Source organism: Ischnura elegans, assembly GCF_921293095.1.
Source record: "Ischnura elegans chromosome 13 unlocalized genomic scaffold, ioIscEleg1.1 SUPER_13_unloc_4, whole genome shotgun sequence".
In the NCBI taxonomy this organism is placed as follows: domain Eukaryota; kingdom Metazoa; phylum Arthropoda; class Insecta; order Odonata; family Coenagrionidae; genus Ischnura; species Ischnura elegans.
Window position 1 is genome coordinate 667,763 of NW_025791660.1, and position 16,109 is coordinate 683,871.

Sequence of the window (16,109 nt, forward strand, 5' to 3'; positions counted from 1 at the left end):
GTCAGGCTCATAAAATTTTGTACGGTCATAGGAAATCACAACATATTGCAAACACTTGCGGTTTTTGACCATGAAAATATCTGTTCGACACTGAGAAAATCCCCAACCCACGCGACAAAAATTTCGTTTTTACAGCACTCAGGCTGCTTAGGTATACCTCAATTACTTATTTAGGTAAATGAAAGTTTTCCACGATCATAAAGAATCATAATATACTTGCGAAAATGGGCGCTTTTTGACCCTGATTACCTTGGTTCGACTCTGAAAAAATTTCCAACCCACTCGAAAAAAAAATGGTTTTTATAGCTCTCCATTGGCATAAGAAAACCATACCTTATTTCCTTATTCAGAGAAGTCATGTGCATAACATTTTTCCACGATCATTACATACTTGCAAAAACAGGAGGTTTTTGACCCAAAGGACCTTGGTTCGACTATGAAAAAATCCCCAAACCACGCGACCAAAAATTTCGTACTTCAACGCACCGGGAGCATAGGTGTAAGGAACCATGTCTCATTTCCTTATTAATAAAGTCAGGTTCATGAAATTTTTCACGATCATAGAGATTTATAATGTACTTGTGAAAACGGACGAATTTTAACCTTGAGTAACTTTGTTCGACTCTGAAAAAATCCCCAACCCACGCGACAAAACATTTCTTACTACACCGCACCGGGGGCATAGATCATAGGAACAATGCTTCATATCCTTATTTAGGAAGTCAGGTTCATTACACTTTCCACAATCATAGAAAATCATTATATACATGCGAAAATGGGAGTTTTTTGACCCTAAAGACTTTGGTTTGACTCTGAAAAATTCACAACCCACGCGGCAAAAAAAGTCGTTTTTACATCGCTCCGGCTGCATAGATGTAAAGAATCATGTTTCATTTCCTTATTTAGAAAGTCATGCTCATGAAATGTTCCACGATCATAAGTAATCATAATATAGTTTCGAAAACTGGCGGTTTTTGACCCCGAAGACGTCCGTTCGACACTGAAAAAATTTCCAACACATTCGAAAAAAAAATTCGTTTTTACAGCGCTTCGGCTGCATAGGTGTAAGCAACAATGTCTTATTTCCTTATTTAAGAAAAATGTTCATAAAATTTTCCAATACCATAGTTAATCATAATATACTTGCAAATGCGGGCGGTTTTTGTCCCTGAAGGCCTTGGTTCGACTCTGAAATAATTTCCACCCCACGCGACAAAATAAATTTCGATTTTACAGCGCTCCGGCTGCATAGGTGTAAGGAACCATAACTCATTTCCTCATTAAGCGAAGTCATGTACAAAAAATATTTCCACTATCATAGGGAACCATCATATACTTTCGAAAACGGGAGGTTTTTCACCCTGATTACCTTGGATCGACTCTGGAAAAATTACCAACCCACGCAACAAAATATTTCGTTTTTACAGCGCTCCGGCTTCATAGGTATAAAGAACCATGTCTTATTTTCTTATTTAAAAAGTCAGTTTCATGATATTTTCCATAATTCGCATCGTAATAACTCATCACAAATCTAGCCGCCCTGCGCTGTACTCGATTGATTTCAGCTAATAGTCCTACTTCGTAAGCGTCCCACACGCTAGCAGTTAATTCCAAGTGAGGCCTCACTAGAGTCAGGTAGCTCATTTCTCTCACCTTTTTTGGGCATTTACCGATAATTTCAATTGAAAAAACAATCTTATGATATTAAAATGTCACAATTATGTTTCTGCAATGTTAGGCAATGTTGGGGGCTCCGCTAGAGGGGGAAAGGGCACCCCCCGTGCACCACATATATACGCACGTGGAGAATCTACAACAGGAAAGCAGTAATCGTACTTACTTTAATCAGAAACAAACTCTCCCGCCAGACACGTGCCATACACAGAGGACGGCGAGATGAGGATCAGATAAGAAAGCTGGAAGGGTGCTCAGGATGCGAACGTATTAAGAGGCAAGGAAAACTTTTGGTCGGTGCAATATTTATACGGAAAATTGGCAATTTTTAATTGGTTGGTGGTAGCCTTCTAATAATATTTGAAACTGAAGTTGGATCACTTCCTGATAAAAATTAAATCAGATGTTATTTTTCCTATCGTAAATACCATTGAATGATTTTTGTGACGTTAACCATGGTTTAATTACTTATGTGTCCCACGTTCCGATCTTTACAATGAAAACCTATAAATGCCTGCTAATTTGAAATTTCTGTGGATGTAATAAATCTTTATGGGTTTACATTTCTACCTCAAATCCTCTCCTAATCTACTTTCTAGTATAGTTTCACAAACATTATCTTTTGCCTGACGAAGAGGAAATTCGCCCAATGTTCATCAATCTCTTTTTTCTTTCATTACTTCATCTACAATTTCATAATACCTTCCTCTCGCATGCTGTATGTTGGTGATTTGTCACCCCCTGCCAAACACCCTAGAGGTTGCTCGCAGGGTATTATGCATACGTAGATATAACCCTGCAAGTCACCTCTTAAAGTGTTTTGCAGGGGGTGACCGAGCAGCTTGTAAGAGGCCGCCACATGCACACTGTACGGTCTTGGAAATATTATGCTTATTAGAAATAAAATAGTGCTCATTCATGCAAAGACAAAACTAGCGAACGGTTATGTATTGCCATAAGAATGCATGCAAGGTTATATAAATGGATAGATTATAATAATCCCCTTCGTAGATTCCATGTAATTGCGATGATGGCTGCTGGCCGCTGTATTCTGATCCACAACTTCTCTCAAACTTCACAACTTGTTTTTGACAGGGCAAAGGAAGGAATTAATGGAGGGTAGGTTAAGAGGAGAACAAGGCCTTTTCAATGATTTCATAGTTTCTCTCATCAACATTCACATAATAGCCTGCGAGCCATCTATAGGGTGTTTGGCAGGGGGTGATGTACACCCACATGTACACCACACGGTGTAAAAATCGTCACGTGTACTAAAAAACTATACTACCATATGCTGTAAGAAATAATAATAAAATTAGGAAACAATTCATTAAGTTTTACATAGAATAATAAAATATCCCTCGGAAAGTAGTCAATTTCACCATTTTGAACCATATATCTTTAAAATTCCGCAACTCATTAACCTCGCACTTACCGCTTATCCTGGTGAGTATTCCATGCGACTACACACCTTGATATAAGTTGCTACACCCGAGCCTTAATTCCTGGCAGCGCCCCTGTAAGCTAGTAGGCTACACTACAATCCATACAATATATTTATGGGTTCTATCACTGCCGTTATAATCTCTTATTGATCGTGGGAAAAAAGACATTCTGAACCTGTCTGTTCTGCAATCTATCTCGCTTATTTTATTTATATCACCTGATCTTCTATAGCATGTTGCCGTCCGTAAAATATGGTTAATTTGGTTAGAAAAGACACTGAAAGAAGACGCTTACTAGATTCTCCGTTGTGGAGCAAATTCTTTTCGCGATCGCTAATCGAACGTCTCTTGTCTATGGAGACGGTGGTATATCAATTCGTTGACTTCCTGATTTTACGCGTGTTGTCAGGGGCGGATCTAGGATTTTTCTGGGGGGGACAAGCAAGGCTGTATCCAGGATTTTTTTCCGGGCGGGGGGAGGCACAGGGATACCTCGCTATACAAAAGGAACGCAATGGTAATGGGACCGTATTAAAAATCTTGCATATTTTTAAGTGTCCGGGGGGGGCACAGGCCCCCGTGTATTCCCACCCCTAGATCTGTCTGTGCATGTTGAAATAGCAAATGTATTGAATCTATCGCTATTTTTTCCTTCCCAAATAAGTAAGTGAATTAATAGGATATAAAAGATATATGTGTCCCACATTGTCTTTAAACGGGTAAGTACAGCATCGCGTGGAGACATAAACATCTAAACATCAGACACAGGAGCAATGAAGATACAATGACGCATATTATAGTTATCGTCAACAGTATAATGTAGCTCTTAAAAGGAATATGTCGTTTAAATGAAAACATTTTAATTGACTTACGATAAAAATGTTGCTCAAATGTTGCTAATTGTAACAGTCAATGCCGTATGAATAACACATTCTCCGCAAGATACTCTTCTGGTTTCACCTAAATATGAGATTTGAGGTTCTCATGTCCATTTTTTGAAGAGTGCCGTCAGTGAAAAATTATTCTTTCAACTCGGGTTATGATCTTTGGCTAGTATGATTACTTTGATGAGGGTGGGAACACTCCCATTTCTACGCGACTGAGTGGGAAGCCTATCTTCTTAACTAGAGAGAACTGGAAAAGCTCCTTGCTCAACTTCATTTGTCCGTGCTTTTTATATAAATTCAAGGAACAATTATCCCACTCTAGTAATCTGTACCTGGTGCCCTCAAGTGAGTACAAAGCATTTGAGTGTGAGAATCGCTCCCTGAGTTTGCGGATTGAGAGGCGATCGGGCGATGAGGATGTTAATGGGGGTCTGCTTCCGAATACACGGCCCCCTCCGCCATGATGGCCACCCTCAGTCCACATTTACCAGATAAGAGCGAAGCCATTGGGATGATAGCAATTAGCATAGCCAGCATTCCTACGCTTTATCTCAATGGAGTTCTTGATGAGTCAAATCTCGCGTCTGCACTCATCACGGCTGGCCAGTGGTCGTCCCTGCCACGATGAAGTTCTTCGTTTTAGAATCGGCGTCGTAGGTGGAGCGGAATAATATAAATTTAAAGTCCAAAGTTTTGGTCATCTAACACATTAACACGAAATAGTAAATGTCTGTACGTATGACATTCAGAATGTACGCCAAAATGGGCCATTTTATGCCCAACTTGTGCGAATGCATGAACTGAAAATATAACATATTGTCCTTTGATTCATGAATTCCCTCATGCTCCGGTCCACGGAAATCGTTCATGGGTGTTCCATATTTTTTCAATTTCTTTAGTAAACAAGCCTTCAGTTTTCGTGTAGAAAATACGTCTTAAGTTGTCTTGAATGACTCATATTATTCTTAATTAATTCTTATCAATGACATAGCTATGGGAGGATTTGAGGATAGATACCTTGAGTGTAAAAAAAATATTATTACCTTAGAGCTCAATTACCCAGGTAAAGAGAAACGGGGGTAACCCCGTGGACGTCAGACGAAACCACTATGGTATTTAGTGTAGGTAATCTCCCTGACTGCTGTTGGAAATTTAAGCTTGGATGCCGGAGGAAAAAGTTTAAATATCGCTTGGAGATGTCATGATGTACTCAGCAGCAAGGGAAATTTAGCTAAGAGACGATGAGAAGGCATGAGTATACAGGTAAACCCATTGCTGTTTCTAAGGGCCGTTTTACACGGGGCTCGGAATTGCGCATGTTAAACCTGCATATATTTCTAAAATGTCGTGGAATTGCGCGAATGCATGAATGAAATTAGAGCAGGGGCTATTTTGCAATCTCACGTCCACGCATTCTCGCATGTGTTGTAGCAATTCACCGCTTTAAACGACGATATCATGACTGCGCCTTAAGTAACATCAAAATACATACATTATCATCTACGCTACATGATACCCTGCGATACAAATCTAGGGTGTTTGGCAGGGCATGATCTATTACCAGCATGCAGCATGCAATTGGATTCTCACAGGCAAACCGCACGTTACAAAAAATGTTATACTTTACTTTTACTGTAATCAACTGTATTCAGTAAAAATTGAAACTACACGTTATTTTATGCTGCTAAGTTTAATGGCGGAATATGTAGCTGCCACAATAATTATGAGACAGTAGAATGTATTCATTTCTTTAAAATGAGAAATCTTGAAAGATATTTCTCTAATAGGAAGCTCAAAGTGCAGGTTATCAAGGTTTATCACGGGAGAATGATGTCAATTAATGTAAATCGATGCAGAGGTAGACGGAGATCTGTAAACAATAAAATGAAAAGAGAAGCCCATAAATCCATAATATTAAGTAATGGGGGGGGTGTATTCGGTGGCGGATCTGCGGGGGGTGGTAAAGGGGGCAATAGCACCCCCAATTGGGTCGAAACACTCAGTAGGGGTTACCACTTGGTACAGAAATATTTATTCATATCATCCTTCATATGTACCAATGTTAACGAATTGAAATACTACTAATTAGCTCCAAAGTTACTTAGGAGGACTTACTACTTACTAGAACCCATTTTACTTGCTGTTGGTATTCTACAATCGAGTGGTAGATGCAGACATGTTCTCAGTGGCACCGACTCCATGGAGCCTGAGGGGGCCCGAGCCCCATCAAAAATTCTTCAAGGGTGTGAGGAGTAAATGTGTCAGGCTTGTCAATTTTCCCGGGAGTGTCGAGATTCGAGTTATCATGGTTCTAATGTTGATCATATGACTCTTCTAAAATTCTCAAAAAAACTTCAAACTCACTACATATAAAATTTCCCGCGGCAAGATCCCCGGTTTGGGCCCCCCAATATTTTTTTTGCAAGTTGGCATCCTTGGTTCCTGGGGGCCTGTACTCCCCCTTGGGTATCCAATTTACACTGATTACACAATTTATAGAATCATAATCTCAGCCAAATGCCCAAAAAAGGTGAGAGAAATGAGCTACCTGACTCTAGTGAGGCCTCACTTGGAATTAACTGCTATCGTGTGGGACGCTTACGAAGTAGGACTATTAGCTGAAATCAATCGAGTACAGCGCAGGGCGGCCAGATTTGTGATGAGTTGTTACGATGCGAATTATGGAAAATTTCATGAAACTGACTTTTTAAATAAGAAAATAAGACAAAGTTGCTTACACCTATGAAGCCGGAGCGCTGTAAAAACGAAATATTTTGTTGCGTGGGTTGGTAATTTTTTCAGAGTCGATCCAAGGTAATCAGGGTGAAAAACCTCCCGTTTTCGAAAGTATATGATGATTCCCTATGATAGTGGAAATATTTTTTTTACATGACTTCGCTTAACGAGGAAATGAGTGATGGTTCCTTATACCAATGGAGCCGGAGCGCTGTAAAAACGAATTTTTTTTATCGCGTGGGTTTGAAATTATTTCAGAGACGTACCCAGGTTCTCAGGGTCAAAAACCGCCCGTACTCGCAAGTATACTATAATTCTATGATCGTGGAAAATATCAATAACCAGGCTTCCTAAATAATGAAATGAAGCATGGTTCCTTATACGTATGCAGCGGGAGTAATGGAAAACCGAAATTATTTATGCATGGGTTGGGAATTTCTTCAGAGTCGATTTAAGGTCCTCAAAGTCAAAAACCGCCCGTTTTCACAAGCATATTATTATTCCCAATGATTTTGGAAAACTTCATGAGCCTGACTTCCTAAATAAGGAAATGAGACATGGTTCGTTATATGTATGCACCCGTTGCACTGTAGTGCGAAATATTTTGTCGCTAAGGTTGGGGATTTTTTTCAGAATCGAAGCGAGGTCCTCAGGGTCAAAAACCGCCCGTTTTCGCAAGTATATTATAAATTCCTATGATCGTGGAAATTTCCATGGCACTGACTCCATAAATAAGGAAATGAGACATTATTCCTTACACCTATGCAGCCGAAGCGCTGTAAAAACAAATATTTTTTCGAGGGTGTTGTAATTTTGTTCAGTGTCGAACGGACGTCTTCAGGGTCAAAAGCCGGCATTTTTCGAAACTATATCATTATTACTTATGATCGTGAAAAATTTCATGGCCATGACTTTCTAAATAAGGAAATGAAACATGATTCTTTACACCTATGCAGCCGGAGCGATGTAAAAACGAAATATTTTTCTCGCGTAGGTTGGGAATTTTGTCAGTGTCGAAACAAAGTTCACAAGGTCAAAAACCGCCCGTGATCGCAACTATAGTATGCTTTCATATGATCGTGAAAAATAAAATTAACCTGACTTCCTATACAAAGATATGAGTCATGGTTGCTTGAAACTATGCCCCTAGTGCGGTGTAGTACTAAATGTTTTGTCACGTGGGTTGGGGATTTTTTCAGAGTCGAACCAAGGTCCACATGGTTAAAATCCGCCCGTTTTCGCAAAAGAATTATAAATTTCTATTATAGAGTAAAATTTAATGAACCTGACTTCTAAAATAAGGATATTAGACACGGTTCCTTAAACCGATGCACTTGGTGCGCTGAAGAACGAAATATTTTGTCGCGTGGGTTGTGGATTTTTTCATAGTCGAAATGAGGGTCTTAGGGAAATAAACCTCCTGTTTTCGTAGGTATGTAATAATTCCTAATGAACATGGAAAATTTTATGTGCATGACTTCGGTGAATAAGGAAATAAGGTATGGTTCCTCAGACCACTGGTGCCGGAGCGCTGTAAAAACGAAATATTTTTTCTCGTGAGTTGGGAATTTTTTCAGAGTCGAACCGAGGTTATCAGGGTCAAAAACCGCCCGTTTTCGCAAGTATATTATGAGTCACTATGAATGTGGAAAATTGCATTAACATACTTCATAAATAAGGAAGTGAGACATGGTTTCTTATACCTATGAATCCGGAGCGCTTTAAAAACGAAATTTTTTCTCGCGTAGGTTGGGAATTTTATCAGAGTCGACACAAAGTCCACAAGGTCAAAAACCGCCCCTGATCGCCAGTATAGTATGATTTCGTTTGATCGTAAAAAATGAAATGAACCTGACTTAATAAATAAGGAAATGAGGTGTGGTTCCTTATACCTATGAAGCCGGAGCGCTGTAAAGACGAATTCTATTTGACGTGGGGTGGAAATTTTTTCAGAGTCGAACCAAGGCCTTCAGGGTCATAATCTGCCTATTTTTGTAAGTATATTATGATTCCCATCGCGTGCCACACGACCTTATCTGGCATGCCCTCAGATCTCACGACGTCCCTGAAGTCTACGTGTCATGGGTGAAGCTTCTCTACACCAACGTCACCAGCTCCGTCCGTTACCGCCAACAATATCACCGCCTTTCCCAATCACTGTTGGCGTCCACCAAGGATCGGCCCTCTCTCCGCTCCTTTTCATCCTGTGCATGGACACAATCACGGCCTGTCTCCAAGAATCGCATCCTTGGTCACTACTGTTCGCCGATGATGTCTTCCTTGCCAGCACCACCAGACCCGAATTACAGCAGCGAACTCTACTATGGAAGGTACGACTCGACAACTATGGGTTGCGATTAAACATCAAGAAGACTGAGTACATGGAGTGTGGGCCTCAAACCGATGGCACGATCAGCATCGACGGCGACGACCTTGAAAAGGTCGAGAAGTTTAAATATTTGGGTTCTGTCATCAGCAACGATGGAAGCACAACCGCCAACACACGAGCTCGAATCAATGCAACATGGCTGAAATGGCGCCAAGTGACTGGCGTATTGTGCGACCGTCGAATGCCTGAACGATTCAGGGCCAAAGTATACAAGACCGTAGTCCGCCCAGTGGCCCTATATGGAGCAGAATGTTGGCCAGCCACAGCAAATCAAGAACAGGCCATGCATGTTATGGAAATGAGGATGCTGCGATGGATCCTAGGCATCTCCCGCCTGGATCACATCAGGAATGAAGACATTCGGAAAAGAATGGGAGTTGCATCGATCACAGACAAGATGCGGGAGGCTCGACTGCGGTGGTATGGGCATGTGGTGCGTAGTGATGAGAACTCCGTGGCCAAAACAGCAATGCGGCTGAGTACTGAAGGACGCCGACCACGAGGACGACCAAAGATGCGCTGGCTCGACAAAATTAAGGCGGACATGAAGACCATCAACGCCACGTCAGTAGACGCCCTGGATCGAGCCAAGTGGAGAAGGCTTTGCAGAAAAGCGGACCCTGCAATAGCGCGGGACAAACGCTAGGAAGAAGAGGAGATTATGATTCCCAATCAGAGTAGAAATTTTAATGTACCTTATTTCGTAAATAAGGCATTAAAATATGGTTCCTTATACCTATGCACCCGGCGAGCTGTAGTATAGAAAGTTTTTGACGCGAGGATTGGGAGTTTTTTCAGAGTTGAAGCGAAGTTGTCAGGTTAACATATCGCCCGTATTCGCAAGTATTTTACATATCCCTATCGTGGAAAATTTCATGAATCTGACTTCTGAAATAAGGAGATGAGACATGGTCCCTTACACCTATGCAGCCGGAGCGATGTAAAAACGAAATTCCCAACCCACACGTCAAAAACTTTCTATACTACAGCTCGCCGGGTGCATAGGTGTAAGGAACCATATTTTAATGCCTTATTTACGAAATAAGGTACATTAAAATTTCCACTATGATTGGGAATCAAAATATACTTACAAAAACAGGCAGATTATGACCCTGAAGGCCTTGGTTCGACTCTGAAAAATTTTCCACCCCACGCCAAATAAAAGTCGTCTTTACAGCGCTCCGGCTTCATAGGTATAAGGAACCACACCTCATTTCCTTATTTATTAAGTCAGGTATTTTTAATACGGAAATGGGTCAATTATTAATCCGTTAATGGTAGCCTCCTAATGATATTGCAACTGAAGTTCGATCACTTCCTGATAAAAATTAAATAAGATGTTATTTTTCCTATCCTAATTACCATTTAATGATTTTGTGACGTTAACCTTGGTTTAATTACTTTACGACGTTCAGATCTTTGCGATAGAAACCTATAAATGTCTGCTAATTTGAAATTTCTATGGATGTAATAAATCTTTATGGGTATGTATTTCTATCTCAAATCCTCTTCTAATCTACTTTCCAATATATTTTCACAAACATTAGCTTTCACCTGACGAAGAGGATATTCGTCTGATGTTCATCAACCTTTTTTTTCTTTCATTACTTCATCTAAAATTTCATAATACCTTCTTCTCGCATGCTGCATGTTGGTGATTTGTCACCCCCTGCCAAACACCCTATAGGTGGCTCGCAGGGTATTATGCATGTGTAGATATAACCCTGCCAGTCACCTCTAAGGTGTTTTGCAGGGGGTGATCTAGCAGCTTGTAAGAGGACCGCCACATGCACACTGTACGGTCTTGGAATATATGCAAAGACAAAACTAGCCAACGGTTATGTATTGCTATAAGAATCCATGCAAGGTTATAAGAATGGATAGATTTTAATAATCCCCTTCGTAGATTCCATGTAATTGCGATGATGGCAGATGGCCGCTGTATTCCGATCCACAACTTCTCTCAATTGTATTGTTGTTGAGAGGACAAAGGAAGGAATGAATGGAGGGGAGGTGAAGAGGAGAACAAGGCCTTTTAAATGCTTTCATAGTTTCTCTCATCTACATTTACATTTACATAATAGCGTGCGAGCCACCTCTAGGGTGTTTGGCAGGGGGTGATCAATCACCAGCATGCGGCATGCAATTAGACTCCCACATGCACACCACACGGTGAAAAAAGCGTCACTAACAAATTATACTACCATATGCTGTTAGAAATAATAATAAAAGAAAGAAACATGCATTATGTTTTACATTGATGAATAAAATATCCCTCAAAAAGCAGTAAATTTCACCATTTTGAACCATATATCTTTAAAATACCGCAACTCATTAACCTCGCACTTACCGCTTATCCTGGTGAGTATTCCATGCGACTACACATTTTGGTATTAGTTGTACAACTTAATGCCAAGCCACTTAACCAGCCTTAATTCCTAGCTGTGCCCCTGTAAGTAAGTAGGCTACACTACAAGCCAAGCAATATATTTATGAGTTCTATCGCTGCCGTTATCATCTCTTATTGATCGTGGGAAAAAAGACATTCTGAACCTGTCTGTTCTGCAATCTATCTCTCTTATTTTATTTATATCATCTGATCCTCCGTAGCATGTTGCCGTCCGTAAAAGATGGTTAATTTGGTTAGAAAAGACACTGAAAGATGACGCTTACTTGATTCTCCGTTGCGGAGCAAAATCTTTTCGCGATCGCAAATCGAACGTCTCTTGTCTATGGAGACGGTGGTATATCAATTCGTTGACTTCCTGATTTTACGCGTGTTGTCAGGGGCGGATCTAGGATTTTTCTGGGGGGAGGACAAGCGAGGCCGTATCCAGGATTTTTTTCCGGGCGGGGGGAGGGCACAGGGATACCTCGTAATACAAAAGGAACGCAATGGTAATGGGACCGTATTAAAAATCTTGCATATTTTTAAGTTTCCGGGGAGGGGGGGGCACATGCCCCCGTGTATTCCCACCCCTAGATCCGCCTGTGCATGTTGCAATAGCAAATGCGTTGAATCTATTGCTATTTTTTCCATCCCGAGTAAGTAAGTGAATTAATGGGATATAAAAGATATATATGTCCAACATTGTCTTTAAACGGGTAAGTACAGCATATTGGGGAGATATTAGCATCTAAACAATAGACACACGAGCAATGAAGATACAATGACGCATATTGTAGTTATCGTCAACAGTATAATATAGCTCTTATAAGGAATATGTCGTTTTAATGAAAACATTTTGATTTATTTACGATAAAAATTTTGCTCAAATGTTGCTAATTGTAATAGTCAATACCGTATGAATAACACATTCTCCGCAAATTACTCCTCTGGTTTCACCTAAATATGAGATCTGAGGTTCTCATGTCTATTTATTGAAGTGTGCCGTCTATGAAAAAATATTCTCTCAACTCGGGTTATGATCTTTGGCTAGTATGATTAGTTTGATGATGGTGGGGCTTTGCTCAGCTTCATTTGTCCGCGCTTTCTATATAAATTCAAGGAACAAATATCATACTCTTATATTCTGTATCTGGTGTCGTCAAGTGAGTACAAAGAATTGCATTAGAAGATCGCTCCCTGAGTTTACGGATTGAGACGCGACCAGGCGATGAGGATGTTATTAATAGGAGTCTGCTTCCGATTACGCGGCCCCCTCCGCCATGATGGCCACCCTCAGTCCACATTAACCAGATAAGAACTGAGCCATTGCGATGATAGCAATTAGGAGACGCAGCATTCCTACGCTTTATCTCAATGGAGTTCTTGGTGAGTCTAATCTCGCGTCTGCACTCATCACGGCTGGCCAGTGGTCGTCCCTGACACGATGAAGTTCTTCGTTTTAGAATCGGCCCCGTTGGTTGAGCGTAAATTCTCAATTCGGAGTCTATAGGTTACGCGATACATTTACACGCTTTATTTAATGCCTATGAGTATGAAAGGGAGAATGAACGCCAAAATGAAACATGTGATCATGTGATATCATGTTGTGCGAATGCATGAAAAGGAAATGGAATCTGTTGCTGCTTGATTAGTGCATTCGTACATGTTGCATTCCAGTCCATGGGCGTACTCAGCGTGGGGAAGGGGGGGAGCCATAATCTCAACAGTCATTAAGGAAAATCAGTACTGAATTTAAAGGAAAGTGTTCAACAAATTTTCTTTAAGCCCACGAAAAATGGTATGCATTTGTGTAACATATGTAACCAAAATAAAACTATCTTTTCAAATGTCTCAACTTGACTTGCTTCCCTCTTTACTATTTCCCCCCCCCCCCCCTTAGGTGTGATCCTGGGTGCGCCTTTGCTCCAGTCCACAAAAATCATTCGCGCAAACAAAGTCACCAAACTAATACATTAAAACCATCATGTAAACAATCCATTGTATCTTGTAAACAGGCCAACATATTTGTTCACTTACTTATTGCTTCCGTTAGGTAATATTTTATATTATTTTCCCCGATAGTCCCCAATAAAATTTCGGGAGGGGGGGGGGGTTATGGCCCCCGTACATTTTTTTTTAGACTCAGCGAAATTCAAGCACTGTCATAGTTAGGAGGTCCGGCCCCCCCCCTGGATGACCATAGTACCGCTAGAAAATCTGGGGGGCGGGACCCACTTAGCTCTCTGTTATAAATTTAGTTATGCCAAAGCATGTGTGTGACATCGGAGTAGCTAGGGAGTCTTAGGGGACCCTGCCGCCTATAAAATTCGGGGGGGGGGGGGGGGTGTTCCGCCCCCCATAATTTCTAGCGGGACTACGGTCTTCCAGGTAGGGCCGAACCTCCTAACTATGACAGTGCTTGCATGTAACAGAGTCAAAAACGAAAACGTTAGGGGGGCAATAACCACCCCCCCCCCCCCGAAATTTTATGGGGGACTGCGACCCCTTCTGTGAGGCCAGGACGCCTCCAGATACAGCCGTGCTTGAAAGCAACAAAATCTACATAAAAAGTAGGGGGGTCATCATACCCCCCCAGAATTTTTATAGGCGGCCGGGTCCCCTGAGATTCCCTAGCTACTACGATGTCGCAGACATGCTTCAACATAACTAAATTTATAACAGAGATCTAAGGGGGTCTGACCCCCCAGATTTTCTAACGAGACTAACGGTCCTCCCGGGGGGGACAGAACCCCCTAACCATGACTGTGCTTGAATATAACTAAGTTTATTAAAAGCTAGGGGGTCCATAACACAAACCCCCCCGAAATTTTATGGGGAACTACAACCCTTTCCATCCTGATGGTATAAACAGCTAAGGGGGTACCGCCTCCCCCCCGAATTTTCAATATTCATATTTGTATTAATGAATTTGGCCACATGGCAGGCATGCTTTCGAACACTAATATAATATTTCATGTACTTTATATCCATTTAACTTCCGCAATAGCGACTCCAACGCCTTGGATATTCTGCAATAACTTGGGGTGGGAAGATGCTCGTGAGAGGGGAGGCAAGAATGTAAGGAGAAAGAGTGGTTCGTAGAGCTGTGTCGTTCATGAATGAGTCGTTCATTTTGAACGGTTCGTTGGCATGAACCGAATGAATCGAAATACGCTCCTCGTTCAAAGGGTTCATAAAGAACCGTGTGGTTCATGAAGAATCAAAGAATCGAAGAATCATTTAGAATCGAAGAATCATTTAGAATCGAAGAATCATTTAGAATCGAAGAACCATTTAGAATCGAAGAATCATTTAGAATAGAAGAATCATTTAAGAATCGCAGATTCGTTTAAGAACCGAAGAATCATAAGAATCGAAGAATCATTTGAACAATCGTCGGAGTAGTAGAAATATAAAGGTCTTGAATTACTTCGCGGGCCGCGGAAGACAGTAGGTCTTTCTAGTCATTTAAGAGCAGTGGGGAATCCAGAGAGCCTCTAAATATTACCATCATATCTTGAGTTTATTAATGCACCATTATATTTGGAGTTCAAGAAAATAATAATTTTGTTCAGTTGTCGGGAAAGGTTTACTCCCAATCCCACCCACTTTACCTAGGTTACCCCAGGTACCTAGCCCCCTTCTTGTCATAATCTTGAATGCACCTGCACTGGTTGAGAGTGAATATTCCATGAATTTCTCGCTTATTATATGGAACCTATGGAACTTATCATTCTTCGTCCTCCGACAGTTGATAAATAAGAAAACACATAAATAGGAATATACTGGAAAATAGGAATTACCTAAATTAATGAGACAAGAATATCAATATTCCTTATTAAGTGTTTTGTACAAGAATGGAATATCTAGGACGTATATATATACACTCGCTTGAGAGGTTAAATCTTAGTTGCCTCTTCTTGAATTACTTCGTGAAACATTTATTTTATTTTCTATGTCACTATGGTTTCATTTACTAATTTTTTGTTGCATAATTGATTTTATTGCGGTGGCATCATAATCGTTCTCTTTTGATGCTAAAAGGTTAAAAGCCCTCTGAGAGACTGACGCATAATGTCAGGTGGCTCGGGCTTTAATTCTTTCTTTGAGCAGCTTAAGGTTCGTCGCTGAATTTTCATAAAATCACACTTTTCCTAGAGTTAATATGACAAATGTTATGCTGTTTTACCCGTATGTTGTAGGGGTCGCGTGCGCCATGATGCCCAACAATATTGCTAACACCGCTGTCAGAGGTGTTGCGTGAGTTACCCAGAATAATTTCATGACCACTTTGCTCCCGATAAGTCTGTCTGTTTTTAGGGAAAATGTCTTTATGGTGTAACGCCAATTAATAGAATCTAATTTAATAATGAATAACCGAATACGAAGGAAACATGTTTAGTCGTATTTATCGATTATTACCTTACATTTTTGTATGCCTATATTCATGAAGATATTCCTACCAATAATTACACACATAATTATGTAAGTTCATGCGTACAGCCTTCAATGTTTTCGGTGAACTCTGGACTATTTCGCTTCATTGCAATCATTTGATTCACATTGTTCATTTAGTTCGCAGAGTTCAT